At 42.7% G+C, this 14,362-nt stretch overlaps 1 protein-coding gene across 11 annotated transcripts in view; it reads right to left on the reverse strand.

The window, feature by feature from the left end:
* The window catches only part of PTK2B (protein tyrosine kinase 2 beta), a 382,496-nt gene that overhangs the window by 334,784 nt on the left and 33,350 nt on the right, over window positions 1-14,362 (reverse strand). For 3 of the 11 annotated variants that reach the window (XM_069233745.1, XM_069233740.1, XM_069233736.1), the window contains exon 2: window positions 14,229-14,305. The exons of the other annotated variants lie outside the window; for them this stretch is intronic. The gene's annotated coding sequence lies outside the window, so the exon portion shown is untranslated. The remainder of the gene's footprint in view (window positions 1-14,228; window positions 14,306-14,362) is intronic. 11 annotated transcript variants of the gene reach the window in all.

The following is a 14,362-nucleotide window of genomic DNA, read 5'->3' on the forward strand; positions in this document are numbered from 1 at the left end:
ACACCCAGGTAGCCAACGCAGCTTCTCACGAAAGAGCGATACAGATGAATGTTTAGGGAGTTTGTACAGTAGCGCACTGCCATGTTTTGCACTACGTGTAGTTGTTGAGTTAGAAAGTCTAGAATGTCCAGATACAGGACATTGGCATAGTCCAGCCTTGATAATATCAGTGCTCTCACCACTGTCACCTGTGCTTCCCATGTGATCAGATGCAAAAGTTTCCAAAGGATACGCCGAACTCACACATAGAATTTCATCATTAAGAAGACACGGGCCTTAAAAGATAGCTTAGTGTCAGGACTATGGTTTCGGCACTATTTTATATATGCACCAACAAAATGAAAAATTATAAAAGTCATTTTCCTCCTTAAAGGCCTTCTTTCTTTATTGAAGTATCTTCTGTTCTCCATCTGTAAGTCTCCCTCACCGCCTGGGTCATTGCCCGTATCAGAATTTCTGATTTATAACCCTTTCCCCTCTCCTTTTCTTAATCTCGTTCTCCTCTCTCAGAGCAGAAGACATTATTAGCAAGAAAATTGGGGGACAAAGCAAAAAAGGTAACAGACAAAAAAACATGTGTCAGTTTATCTCCTTGTAACTTGCATCCCCCCCACCCTGTTCCCCAATTCCTGTCACTCGCCTACCCATAGCCCATCGCCTGGCTGTCGGCTCCATGAAAAAAATGCACTCCTGGTTGGTCGGGGTTATCAATCAGTCCCGCCTGAATTCTTCTGAGTCCTCCTCTTCCTCCCCGCTGTCGACGTCTTCCACACTGGTGGCCCCTCTCCCCGCTGATAGCATCCTCTGTGCTGGTGGATGCTTTAAATTTTACTAGTGCCAGCATCCTCCTCCCTGGAGGCTAGTACCTTGTTTTCATTGACAGCATCTTCCACACTGATGGAGAGCAGGTCCTTCACATTGCCATCCCTTGGTTGCCACTTGAGGCCTTTCTTTTCCCGTCATTCTGTTACAGCAGTCTCCTGGAGCTGCCCACTTTTATCCGTTCTGCCCCTCTGAATTCTACGCCCCTCATTTGTGTATGCTCGCTGTCCCTCACAACGCCCCCGGCACCACTTCCCCACCATGCCTGCTTCTTTGGCCTCTCTACCTGGGACTCCACGCTCCTCTTCATCTGTGTCACCCTTGCACTCAAGTGGAATGAGAAAGGGGAGCTTGCAACCCTTTTGCAGTCTTCATAATAGCTTTACACATTTGACAAACAAGTGTGGTCAGCACTTTTTTTATCTACGACTTCAACAGTGACCACGTGCACATATGAGACCACACTATTGTTGTTAGATTATCATCCAACATAAATATTGTCCTAAATATCGTTTGCAAAAATATCACCCCATTATATTTAATAGTACATACAGGGAGTGCAGAATTATTAGGCAAATGAGTATTTTGACCACATCATCCTCTTTATGCATGTTGTCTTACTCCAAGCTGTATAGGCTCGAAAGCCTACTACCAATTAAGCATATTAGGTGATGTGCATCTCTGTAATGAGAAGGGGTGTGGTCTAATGACATCAACACCCTATATCAGGTGTGCATAATTATTAGGCAACTTCCTTTCCTTTGGCAAAATGGGTCAAAAGAAGGACTTGACAGGCTCAGAAAAGTCAAAAATAGTGAGATATCTTGCAGAGGGATGCAGCACTCTTAAAATTGCAAAGCTTCTGAAGCGTGATCATCGAACAATCAAGCGTTTCATTCAAAATAGTCAACAGGGTCGCAAGAAGCGTGTGGAAAAACCAAGGCGCAAAATAACTGCCCATGAACTGAGAAAAGTCAAGCATGCAGCTGCCACGATGCCACTTGCCACCAGTTTGGCCATATTTCAGAGCTGCAACATCACTGGAGTGCCCAAAAGCACAAGGTGTGCAATACTCAGAGACAGGGCCAAGGTAAGAAAGGCTGAAAGACGACCACCACTGAACAAGACACACAAGCTGAAACGTCAAGACTGGGCCAAGAAATATCTCAAGACTGATTTTTCTAAGGTTTTATGGACTGATGAAATGAGAGTGAGTCTTGATGGGCCAGATGGATGGGCCCGTGGCTGGATTGGTAAAGGGCAGAGAGCTCCAGTCCGACTCAGACGCCAGCAAGGTGGAGGTGGAGTACTGGTTTGGGCTGGTATCATCAAAGATGAGCTTGTGGGGCCTTTTCGGGTTGAGGATGGAGTCAAGCTCAACTCCCAGTCCTACTGCCAGTTCCTGGAAGACACCTTCTTCAAGCAGTGGTACAGGAAGAAGTCTGCATCCTTCAAGAAAAACATGATTTTCATGCAGGGCAATGCTCCATCACACGCGTCCAAGTACTCCACAGCGTGGCTGGCAAGAAAGGGTATAAAAGAAGGAAATCTAATGACATGGCCTCCTTGTTCACCTGATCTGAACCCCATTGAGAACCTGTGGTCCATCATCAAATGTGGGATTTACAAGGAGGGAAAACAGTACACCTCTCTGAACAGTGTCTGGGAGGCTGTGGTTGCTGCTGCACGCAATGTTGATGGTGAACAGATCAAAACACTGACAGAATCCATGGATGGCAGGCTTTTGAGTGTCCTTGCAAAGAAAGGTGGCTATATTGGTCACTGATTTGTTTTTGTTTTGTTTTTGAATGTCAGAAATGTATATTTGTGAATGTTGAGATGTTATATTGGTTTCACTGGTAATAATAAATAATTGAAATGGGTATATATTTGTTTTTTGTTAAGTTGCCTAATAATTATGCACAGTAATAGTCACCTGCACACACAGATATCCCCCTAACATAGCTAAAACTAAAAACAAACTAAAAACTACTTCCAAAAATATTCAGCTTTGATATTAATGAGTTTTTTGGGTTCATTGAGAACATGGTTGTTGTTCAATAATAAAATTAATCCTCAAAAATACAACTTGCCTACTAATTCTGCACTCCCTGTATTCATGTGAGATGATATCTGTTGATGATATTCTGACATAACTTTGGAGCTCTGTGTTTAGGCAGGAACTATTCGAATAATAAGCAAATAAAAAAAAAAAGTATGACAGAGTCCAGGAGAATCCAGTTAAAAGAGTTACTGTTTTAAAACTTCCTGGGACTACAACAGAAGAAAAGGGATTAAATGTGGAAATTATAATAAAACACATTCCGCTCTTACTACAAAAGTTCAAAGTGCAAGATAATGATGTTTAAAAATACTGGCAAATTTGTCTCACACTCCTTAAAGTATACACTAGCCAAGAGGCTCCCAGCCCCAGGATCTGGGTGAACGAATCCCCTTAAGGAGATCTGATCTGTGGCTAGACCATTGGTCACGGTCTTTTACACATTTATGTTTTTTTACTTAGCCCATGGGTTAAGCGCAGCAAAAAGAACAAGCAATTAAAGATCACAAACAGTCCACTCTAAACAGTCAAGATAAATTAATTAGAGATCCAGAGTAGAGCCTAAAAGGGGACCCAGCCATGAGGTGTGGTACAGGTGACACCTTCGGGAGAGGCTTCTGGTGGTGGTGAGCCTTTGGCGTATGTCTGAAGGTGCACAGATGTGACCAGGACCACACCAGGAGAGAAGGAATTCCAGTGCCTGAAGGCAGCACAGAAAAGGATTTAAAGTGAAAAGAGGCAAAGCCCGAGGGACACCAGTCAAAACTGGGACTCATCAGGGAGGAAATGGGGAGTACCACAAAACTGGATTAAGGATGACAGATAAGTAGACATAAGCATGAACAGAGGTCAGAAAATAAAACACAGACAGGAAGAAAGAGAGAAAGAAAGAAAAAAAAAAGAAAGAAAAAGAGAAAAAGAAAAAAGAAGGAAAGAAAGAAAGAAAGGCAACAGGCATAAAGAAGTTGAGGAGAAAATGCTGAAGACAGATTTCAACGGGTAACAAGAATAACTGGGGCAGCAGGGAAGAGGCGTAGATGAGACGAGAAAATCAGAATCAGAAGAATAAATGTTGTAGTTGAAGTAGTTAAAAATAGATATATTTTACAAATACTGTACAACTGGAAACCACAGGAAAGGTGAGAGTGGATGATAAAGTGCAGACTGTCGGCCCAGAGTGAAAGTGTAAGATGGGGTGGGGTATGAAGAAGACAGAAGAAGGCGAGGGAGAATAGTGACAGCAACAAAATAAAATGTCTGCATTTTTGAAGGAATCCAGGAAGAAAATCAGGAGTAGACTGTAGAAAGGCCGGTTAGATGGAGTTGTGCGGGGATGGAGTGAGATATAAAACATATGGTTTGATTAGTTTCTTTTTCAAAAGACATGGGCAAAGAGGAGAAAACATATTTGCTCGAGACAGTGTGCAGTCTAGCCTCCTCTTGCTCTGTTCCTGATCTGTGCTACCCCTATTTCTGACTGCTGTCACTCTGAAATACTCTCCTGGATCCAGTATTCTCCTGCCCTGAGGTTTCCAGTTTCCCAGAAGACTTTGGGTCCAATTTAGAGTTTGGTGATGTGGGGACTCTGTCACAATGGAGTCGCTTCTCCCTCAAACTAAAGGTCCGTCTGCCTCACTTACAGTTGGTCGGATCTTAATTCTGTTGACACCGACATACACCTCTGATGACCCAGCAGAGTAAGGGCTGTGGGAGGTTTTGACATTTGACTGCCCATCCGATTTGGCGTGGGCAGGCAAAGGGCAAGTTTTCACTTTCCGTCACCACTGGGTAAAACCTGGCGGTAGGAGGCAGTGAAACTGTAAAATGACCCCCACGCCATGGGAGAAAGCTCCCATGGCCGGGGCGTTGTTGCTTTTGTTGTTTTCAAAAACAAAATCCGGCCTTCAAATTCAATTCCTTTTACATAAAACTTTTCGTCTTCTCTTTCTGCACTAATCAAAAATTTAAGGTGCAACACCTTTGAGTTCCAGTATTTTAATCTTGCCAAGCAGACCCATATTAAAAGAAAAGATCTGGGTACTGTGTAGGCAATATTACACTTCAAGATCCCACCCAGTACACCAGTACTCCCCCGAGCATCAAGGTGAGAAGCATCCCTAATACAGGCTGTGTCGGGGAGAACCCTATGGTGAAGCATGCCACTATAATGATCAGTGGATGAGAGTTATTTTTACATAAAGGGAAAGTTTTCCAGTGTGGAATGGGGGGACTCCCATTGCCAAAAAGTGTGGGATTGATTCTCTCTCTTGATTTCTATTGCAGTAAAGATGTCAATTCTAAGGGGCTAAAAGACCAAGGTGGGCAGACCCACCTTTAAAGAGGACACCTGTTGTAGGTGAATAATCGATAATGAATGGCTAGGCAGCAGCGTGCATCGCTCTAGAAATTCAAGCATTGTCAATAGCAAAAGGAAATGACAATGAAAAGAAAGCTTGTTCGGCTAGGGCAGAGACAATTGATGGAAGAACGGAAAATATCAAACTTCACATTTGATAACTATTCTCCTGTTTCATTCACCGCAATTAACATACATTATCAAAAATAATTCGTTGCTTTTCGTTTTTCAAAGTGGCAACATTTCAAACTTCATGTTAATGTATCTGCAAAGATGAGTCATCTTCTAAATACAACATGATTCACCTTCTGTTGAATATTTGAATCTGGTGGACAGATGTTCGATCTGAGGTTGCTAAAGAAAGGAAATCGCAGGTAAGAAAACTTATTTTGGGTGTAAAGAGTCAGGTAAAGATATCGAACAGTTGTCATGTATTCCTCTTTCCTTCTGCTTAACGTGGATTGCTGCATTTTCATTTCCCCAAATTTAGATATAATTTGCAGAATTCTCCTTTTATGGTCCCCGATGCCTATTTTAATCAGCTGGAGAGACACCTGACAGACTTACTGTGGCTTGAGGGCCCAACACATATTGTACTGTTTGCTTCATAGTATTGGTCTACCTTGGAGGGATAGACCTTCCTAATGTCCAGTGCTACTCCTGGGCCGACCAGCTTCAACTGATGAACGAATGTGCCCATCTGCGGGACGAGGAACCATCAATAAGGTGGCACAAACATTCTATGGGTGTAAAATCACACCCGCACTGCATATATTGGGGCCAGAAAATGTAGCCTTCCCAACGTCTTGCGATCAGTGATTGAAGTGTGGCAAAGAGGCAGCATGGCAACAGAATGGATGGGTATTTTAACACGGGAAACCCTGGTTTGGAAAGGGGCACTACTGAAGAAACATTGGGGTTAAAGAGGTTCTGGCAACGGGACCTCATAGGTATCTCTTGGCCAACAGCTGACAGCCTCCATCCCTCGTTGGCGGATCTGTTGGCCACTGGCCACCGCTGGGGAGGGCTAGAAAGGGCCCGCTAGTGCTTTGCTCCAGAGGGTTTCCTTTTTTTCCCCTACAGCTCGGGCTGCTCATGCAAGAGCTTCCCAAGCAGCCTGTGTGTTTTTTTTGGTTTATTTGTAATGTCGAGCAGCGTGCAGGGCGCACTAATGTCATTACATTCCTAAAATAAAAGTAAAACAAGCCGCATAACCCAGGGCATTATGAGTATGAAAGCCTCATCGGATACATGCGAGTCACACCACCTTGGATTCCCCCGGTTGTCCAGTTTTCAAACGTGCAGGTTTTCTAGGTTTCCAGCGCTACCCACTTTGTAAAAAAAAAAAAAAAAAAAAGTGAGTTTAAGTGGAAAAAATGTAATGTGTCCATGTTGCGTTTTGGGCCGTTTCCTGTCACAGGGACTAGGCCTACCCACACAAGGTAGCATTTTTGTAGGGAGACTTGGGGAAATGCTGGGTAGAAGGACATTTGTGGCTCCTTGTAGATTCCAGAACTTGCCATCACAGAAATGTGAGGAACACGTGTGTTTTTGGTCGAAGTTTGAGACTTGCAAGGGATTTTGGGTAAAACAAAATACCCTGCAAGACACCCCACCCTGAATTCCCATAGGTGTCTAGTTTTCAGAAATGTATAGGTGTGATAGGTTTCCCTTGGTGCTGGCTGAGCTAGAGATCAAAATCCACATTTAATCACCTTTAGTTTTAAGTGGAAAAATGAAGTTTATCATGTTGCATTTTGGGTCTCTTCCTGACAAAAGTACAGGCCAACCTTGGGTACAATGGCCCTTACTTGTTTCACTTATGCCATCATGTTTCTGCCTATTTCAAGTCCGGAGCATTCATCAAGGCTACAGCGGATCCTGCATGCAACACTATTTATAATGTGCTGAAGAAAAGGACCTACCTTCCCATACCCTCCAAAGGTCACCTCACCTAAACTCCTAAGGCCCTGTCCCTCATGGTCTGTAGGGGGTGGGCACCTCCTGTAGTAACACATTCATCAAGGATTGTTTCCCTCACAAATCCTAACCAGGCTTTTATTACAGCCGTCGCAAACACAGGGCCTTAGGAAATTAGGAAGGTACCACTTAATAAAGAGATATCTAGTGGTTTACCCCTATGTATTTTTAATAATAGTTATCTGGATCAGGGTAATTTGTCCAGAATAGTAACTATCTAAGAACTCCCTCAAGTAAGACCTCCCCCTGAGGTTGAGTCTGCCCTGGTAGTATCACCTTACCAGGGTGGGACGAGGTCGGCTATGATGAAGCATATCCCATTATGTGAGTGACCCTTTCTCGTACAATTCTTAGAATTGTTCAAATCCACAATTATGGATAAATAGACAGATGTAGTGATAGACTGTGAAAAATCTCTTCTCCTCCCGTGGGGCAGAAACAGTATTTCAAATACTGTGTACAGTGGGGACTGCACCTTTTTTGTGTATGTGTCTGTATTTTTATGCCATCAAAGTCACTGTTTTGTTATACTGTCAATGTGTGTGTTGCCAGTTTGAGTCCTCAATCTTCCTACTCCCCACTCACCACACTCCTGGTCAAAATTAAGGTTGTTCCACAAGTGAGTTAAATGATATGCCAGCTACCACTTTAGTGGAACTATGTCTCCACAGCAACCACAGTTCTCATATCCATTGCTTTGCCCCTTCCACCCCTGCCATTGACATGTGCTGCCTGTGTGGCCGCCCCTGTAATCACATCCTATCCTGAGCACATTAAGTGAGTACCTCAGGCTCTTCCACCTCCGGTGCAATATGCACTGCTGTAAATGTGGCTCAGTGTCCATCTGCAGTGGGTCCTGTAGAAACAGAAATTTGTTTGTTTAACTTCTCCTAGGCCTAGGCCACATGATCACTATTCTAGCAGCCTACTGGGGCCTCTTGGTGCTCTAGAAAAGTTCTAATAAAATACAAGCGAATCAAGTCATATCAAGTACATTTGTGTTTCTCTCTTTCAAGTTAGGTGTGAGTCAAGTAGGCCGGTGCATCCCCAGGGATCTGCTGCAGTCTGAAGACGAGGAGGCTTGGGAAGATTGTAATTAACTCTGCTATAAATATTATGGAGCGCATATATCCGTAGGGCTGGGAGGTGCCACATTGTTCATCTTGTGGATTCACTACTAATAGTGCATAAATCCCCTGCATGCTGCTGCACTGCCCTCGCAGCTTTATCTGGGTCACAGCAATGTCTGGATCCCTGACCATCCTACCAAGGTGTGATGATAACACGTCAATGCTTTGTATGCATGTCCAGTTTATTGTTGTTTAGTGTCAAAGCATTAACCCTTAAAGGAACACAATGGGGCACGCAAGGGAAGTGGATAGGAGAAGATTGTCTGTTAACCTTATTCAAAACTCAGGAGTGCCTACCTCACTCATAATCTAGACCCATATTCAAAAGGGACCCAAACCCCATCATACTTATTGTCAGCAGACTCATTACCTAGAATCGCATTCAACAACCAGTGCCCCACTTCAATCTAGAATCTTATACAACAAATGTTCCACCACACCACAGTCATAAGTTGCAACCAGTGCCTCCCCAAACTCATGCTTGACAACTTTATACATCAACTGATGGCCCCCCTTATAATCTAGGACTTTATATAGCAACCAGTGTACGCCTCATTCAGGATACATAACCCTTAGACAACAACCTGTACCCCACCAGATTCATAATCTATACTCTACAACAACCAGTACCCCGCCAGATTCATAATCTATGCTCTGCAACAACCAGTACCCCGCCAGATTCATAATCTATGCTCTGCAACAACCAGTACCCCGCCAGATTCATAATCTATGCTCTACAACAACCAGTATTCATAATCTATGCTCTACAACAACCAGTACCCCACCTCACTCCATCTAGAATCTTATACAACAGTGCCCCACCCCAATCATAGTCTACAACCATGTACAACCAGTGCTTCATTGAACTCATAACCTAGCACCTTATACAACAATCGGTGCCCACATCAATATTCGAGATTATGAGTTTGGTGGGGTGATGGTTCTTGAACAAGGTTTTCAAATTTGTTAAGTGGCGAAGCACTGGTTGTATATAGTTGTAGATCAGAATAGCAGAGGTCACTGGTTGTTGAATAAAGTCTTATTTTATGAGTGTAGTTAGGAACTGGTTGTGTATGGTTGAAGATTAGGATGGTGGTGAGTTAGCGATTTTTCAGTAAGGTTTTAGGTTAGGAGTGTGATGGGATCTGGTTATTGTAGGAGGTCCTAGTTCATGAATATGTTTAGATGCTGCTTGTATAGTTGTAGAAGAGGATTATGGGGATGGGGTTTGGTTACTGAAAAATATCCTAGATAACGAGTACAAAGGGGCTCTGGAGGCTTTTGAATGAGCTTCTAGATTATGAGTGAGGTAGGGCACTCCTGGCTATTGAATAAAGTTTAGAGACAGCCTTACTCCTTTCGTGGTGGCACGACTGTACCACCCACTTGTTTTATCCTCTGACTTTGTTCCTTTAGATGTTTTACTCATGGATGGACATGGTTTATCTCCTATGTATTTTCACTTCATCTTCACCACTTCTTCCCTTGCATTTCTGACCTCTTGATCCTTTTTGTATCTTTTCAGAAGCTATCCTTAAATTATTCAGGCAACTCTTGTCAGCCATCTCTAAGGTGGTGTGTTGTTCACAGTTACAACTATGAATCTTTTAGTATTAATATTTTCCCCCAACAGCAGCCCACTTTCAGCCAGAAGCTACTGTGGCAGGCGGTGAAGCCCAAATCCAAAGCACAATGGCAATGACTCATGGGGAAACTGGCACTGCCCCCCCTTTACTGTTGCGTGGACTCTCTGCCAATCCCAGCTTGGTGGACTCACCATTTCGAAGTAAATGTTGGCCCAGGTTTTGTCAATTTTCGGTTTTGTTCATGTTTGCCAAGAAAGAACCAATTCTGACAGTAGCATGATGCAAAATGATGTAGCTTCCCATTCCCCACAGTGTGGTTGTAAGGGACCATGACGTTCCTATATCTCACACACATTCACAGCTTAAGGCTGATGGCAGGGAGGGTCTGAAGGTTGGGGTGCATATTATGCCCATGAGTTATGAGCTAAATGCTTCTTTCCATGTTTGGGTACGCCCAAACAGTTTCATGAATCCACTACCATGTGGACACAAAATCCTAAATCTAACACAGCCACTTCAGAAAGTTAGTTTGTATGTGAGGTCTTCGCTGGCATACCGAGGCATGAGAAAACCCACAGCAAAGCCACTGCTTGAGAAGTGATTGACAGCCACTGAAATTGGCATACTCTAGGTGCAAGGCCGTGACTCAGCAGACTCTTGGAATGAGACTCTAATGTCCATTTCCACCCTTGATTGTGGCAAACAGTTCCCCCCCTAAGCCACTGATGTCACTGTTGGTCAGAGACATGGCGTCCTAGATGGATAGTACTAAAGTGGCTATTGCAGAGAGGGCTGGGTAGCTTACACATGACATCATTTTTGAAAAGCTAAACATAATCTGCTATTAACTCCCATGACTCTGCACTATGGGAGGCCTGAAGTCCACGATGGGTTTGAGAAAGACTGGAGAGACCCTCTCATGCCACCATGAGAAGAAGCCGTTTCAGCCCAATAAGACTGATTCAATTTAAGTACCTCCACAGAGATTATTATTAGGGCTCCCAGTTTTCTGTTTGTACTGATTTTTACAGATAAAGACAGACAGAAAACTATTTATTTTCCTGTCTGTATTTATTTTTAAATACAGAAAAATACGGAAAATAGGCCTTATTTGAATGATTTGTTCTACTGTCGATCATGAGGGCCAGGTCTGTGGGTGTACAGTTTGAGAACCGGGAGATGAAAAAAGACAATAGATTTCCTAATTAAGCTTAATTAAGTGCAGATCTACAGTTATTTATGCTATTCTACAATACAAGTGTTTTCTGATAACGCTATTGCACTGTATCCCTCTGAAACCTTTTGTATACTCAAATGTGAGTATACATTTATCAGTAAATATCTATTGCAGCTTCATTTATACAGTAAGAACAAAATAAAAATAAATGCAGAACAAATTAGCAAAACTTAATTATGGATAATTACAGACGGAAAAGTAAAAAAACATAAGTACCATAAAACCGGGAGCCCTAATTATCATACACAAGTATGCCTCTTCAAGACGGGACTAGACTCCTCCTTCTCCAGCCCTGAGTGTCACTCTGCATGTGTTTTTCTTCTCCATACCACCTGGGAATGTCCAGGTATCCAGGTGTACCGGAGGGAGGTAAGGGATACTATGGCACAGGTCCTGGTTAGATAATCTCATCCAACCCAACATTGACCCTTTTACATATCTTGATAACATCAACACTAACCTATATACAGAAGATCTGGTCATAGCTCAACAGACCCCGATCTCATTTACATGCCATCTCACCAGTACCTAGTGGATTCTGGTGACACCCCAGATTGCTGTGGGGGCATCTGGGCCATCTGGACGCTCAGACGCCAAAAAAACCTCAAACTCAACCAACTGAAATTGAGATACAGGCCCTGAACATTGTGGGTACCCCTGAATTGATCAAATAGTGAAAACTGGCCTACTATTTCTGTACAGTCAATTCTTAGCCAGAGGGAGCAGTCGCACTCTGAACTTGCCCTGGACTCTTGGAGCTAGGCTCTGACCTAGTTAGTCATTAGTGATCAGGGAGATGGACAGCTGGACTTTGTAGGAGGCTCCAAGGGCACTTGTAGTAATAAATCTTCTCATCTATGTGTGTTTTTTTCTTATTCTAATTATAACATTTATTTAACTGTTATTAAAGTTTGTATTCTTTTTTATAAAGTAAAGAACTGACTGTATATTGAAGTTACTGAATGTTTTCTATTGCGCCATAATACCAGTTAAGAGTAAATATTACAGGCTTGCCACCACTTCCTTGACAGGGTCATTTTCCTAAAAGTAGTCTTTTGGCTATCCAGTTTGGATTGCACCAGTTATGCTGTCATTAGTCAGTAAAGGTAAGCAACCTTACAAACACCATGGGGTAAGTAAGGCCCAGGACCTCAAGAAAATGCCCCACGGTATATAACACATGCATAAGCTGTGTTTCTGTAAAACATATATACATAGAACAGTTATATCCAATATGGCTTCTGGGGTAAGCACCAGTCGGCAGGTAAAAGCCCCCCACAAAAATAAGGATTCCGATGGAAATAAGAAAGAATGCAGCACTCGAGGCAGCGGATAACAACCATTTTAGTCTTTGAAGACAAGCAAAACGGCGCCAACATGTTTCGGCTCAACATGTCTTTTTTGCCTCGTGTAGAACTCAAGAAGTCAAAATGCCTTGGCACCATTGTTTTTGTTTTAAAAAATATAATAGTGTTAACTCCTGGATTGAGTAGCTTCTCCTTCCTTGTCTGGACCGGAATCTAAAGATGTGTAAGGAAATGTATAGAACATAAAAATATACAAAAATAAATTCATACATATGACAGTAAAAAATGGGTCTAAATAACAGATATGTAATATAATGTACATGTTTGTGTTTCTGTATTATATAGGTAGGGAAATGCCCCAACATATGGAATAGAAGTCCGGAGTAGACAGAATGGCGTGCTCCTAACTCAAAGGAGAGAGACAAGGAGCACATACAGGGGTGATGATTTTAACTATAAACTGTGAATGAATGTTTGATACTAAAATTCATTTTTTGCAAACAATATTTTTTACATATGTTTTCATGATGGCAAATTAAAGTTCAGTCACATCACAAGATTCATGAGTGTTTTTCAATTATTACATTTATTTAAAATAATTGTGACTATAAAATAAAGATTTCTAAATAAATTCACACGAGTTCAAGGAAACCAGTTCAATATCCAAATAATTCATGACGAATATACAAGTGTTCTCGTGACCAGCTCTATAAATGATCAACTGATGAGCTTCCATCAAGGGCCCCATCTAGAGTACATCATTAAGTGGCCTGTATGCAGGACAAGAACTCCCCAGATGCTACGACCAGCTGTACAGCCTTGGGTCAAAGTACAAATACCCCCTTTCTAAATCTGGAAAACACACCTGCAAGAGTACGGGTTAAGAGGTTGTCAGCATCCTAATAAATGGTTACTTGGAATAAACATAGGACAAATTAACAAGCATTTGCAATGCAATGGGTCTCGCGTTTGCTTGAGTTAGAGCTATTGGCTTTGTAAATTCCTAGCTGGACTTTTCTTGCCACATACATTGAAAATGAAAAGTTAAAGAATTGACATAAGCGAACCGATTCAAAGTGCCATGGCGGCCAAGAGCGTGAGCGAGAACGAGACACACAAAAGGAAAAATGAAAAGTAAAATAGTTTGCATAAGCGAGCCGATTCAAAGCGCCACGGCAGCCATGACTGTGAGCACGAAGGAGACACACAAAAGGAAAAGAAGTTCCCTTGCAGTCAAACGTATCGGCAAACGTGCTATTATCCATGTAACAGGGTCGATGGCCAAGGCGGTAAGAAAACCGCCCCAAGGAGGGACAAATGTAAAGAATTTACCAATGATAAGAAAGGATTTTTGAAAGGCAGGCCCACGAACGAGTGATGGGCCTGAGATGGGCGTGGTTAAATGCCCACATACATACCAGTATGTGGGAAAAGCAGCGCTTGCGCGCTCAATCTAAAAATGTATCAGAGGCCACAGACAGCCAAAAAAAGACTGGTGTCCACTTCTGACATGCCCATCTCACTGCAGGCTCATATCTACTCATCACCTGAACAACAAGGAGACGGACCACTAAAAACAGTAGGAGGAGAACAACCCTTGTTTTGATTCTCTGCAGATAAGGAATAAACCTCGTGGTATACATGTATCAGCAGTGGTAAAAAAAAAATCCCACTTGCTAGACATGAAAGTGTGAATTAAAGCGACGGCGGGAGGAAGGTGGTGACAGCATATGAAGTGTGATCATTACCTGACAGATCAGTGGCCTCGCCGAGCTTCACATCGGGAAGGAGCTGCAGATCTCGGTTCTGGGTTTGACTCTTTTCTCTGTTAAATGCAATTTTAGGTGGCGTTATTTCCTGTGACTGAAAAGTCTAGCTTTAA

The sequence above is a fragment of the Pleurodeles waltl genome, chromosome 5 (genome assembly GCF_031143425.1).
Source record: "Pleurodeles waltl isolate 20211129_DDA chromosome 5, aPleWal1.hap1.20221129, whole genome shotgun sequence".
Lineage (NCBI taxonomy): Eukaryota > Metazoa > Chordata > Amphibia > Caudata > Salamandridae > Pleurodeles > Pleurodeles waltl.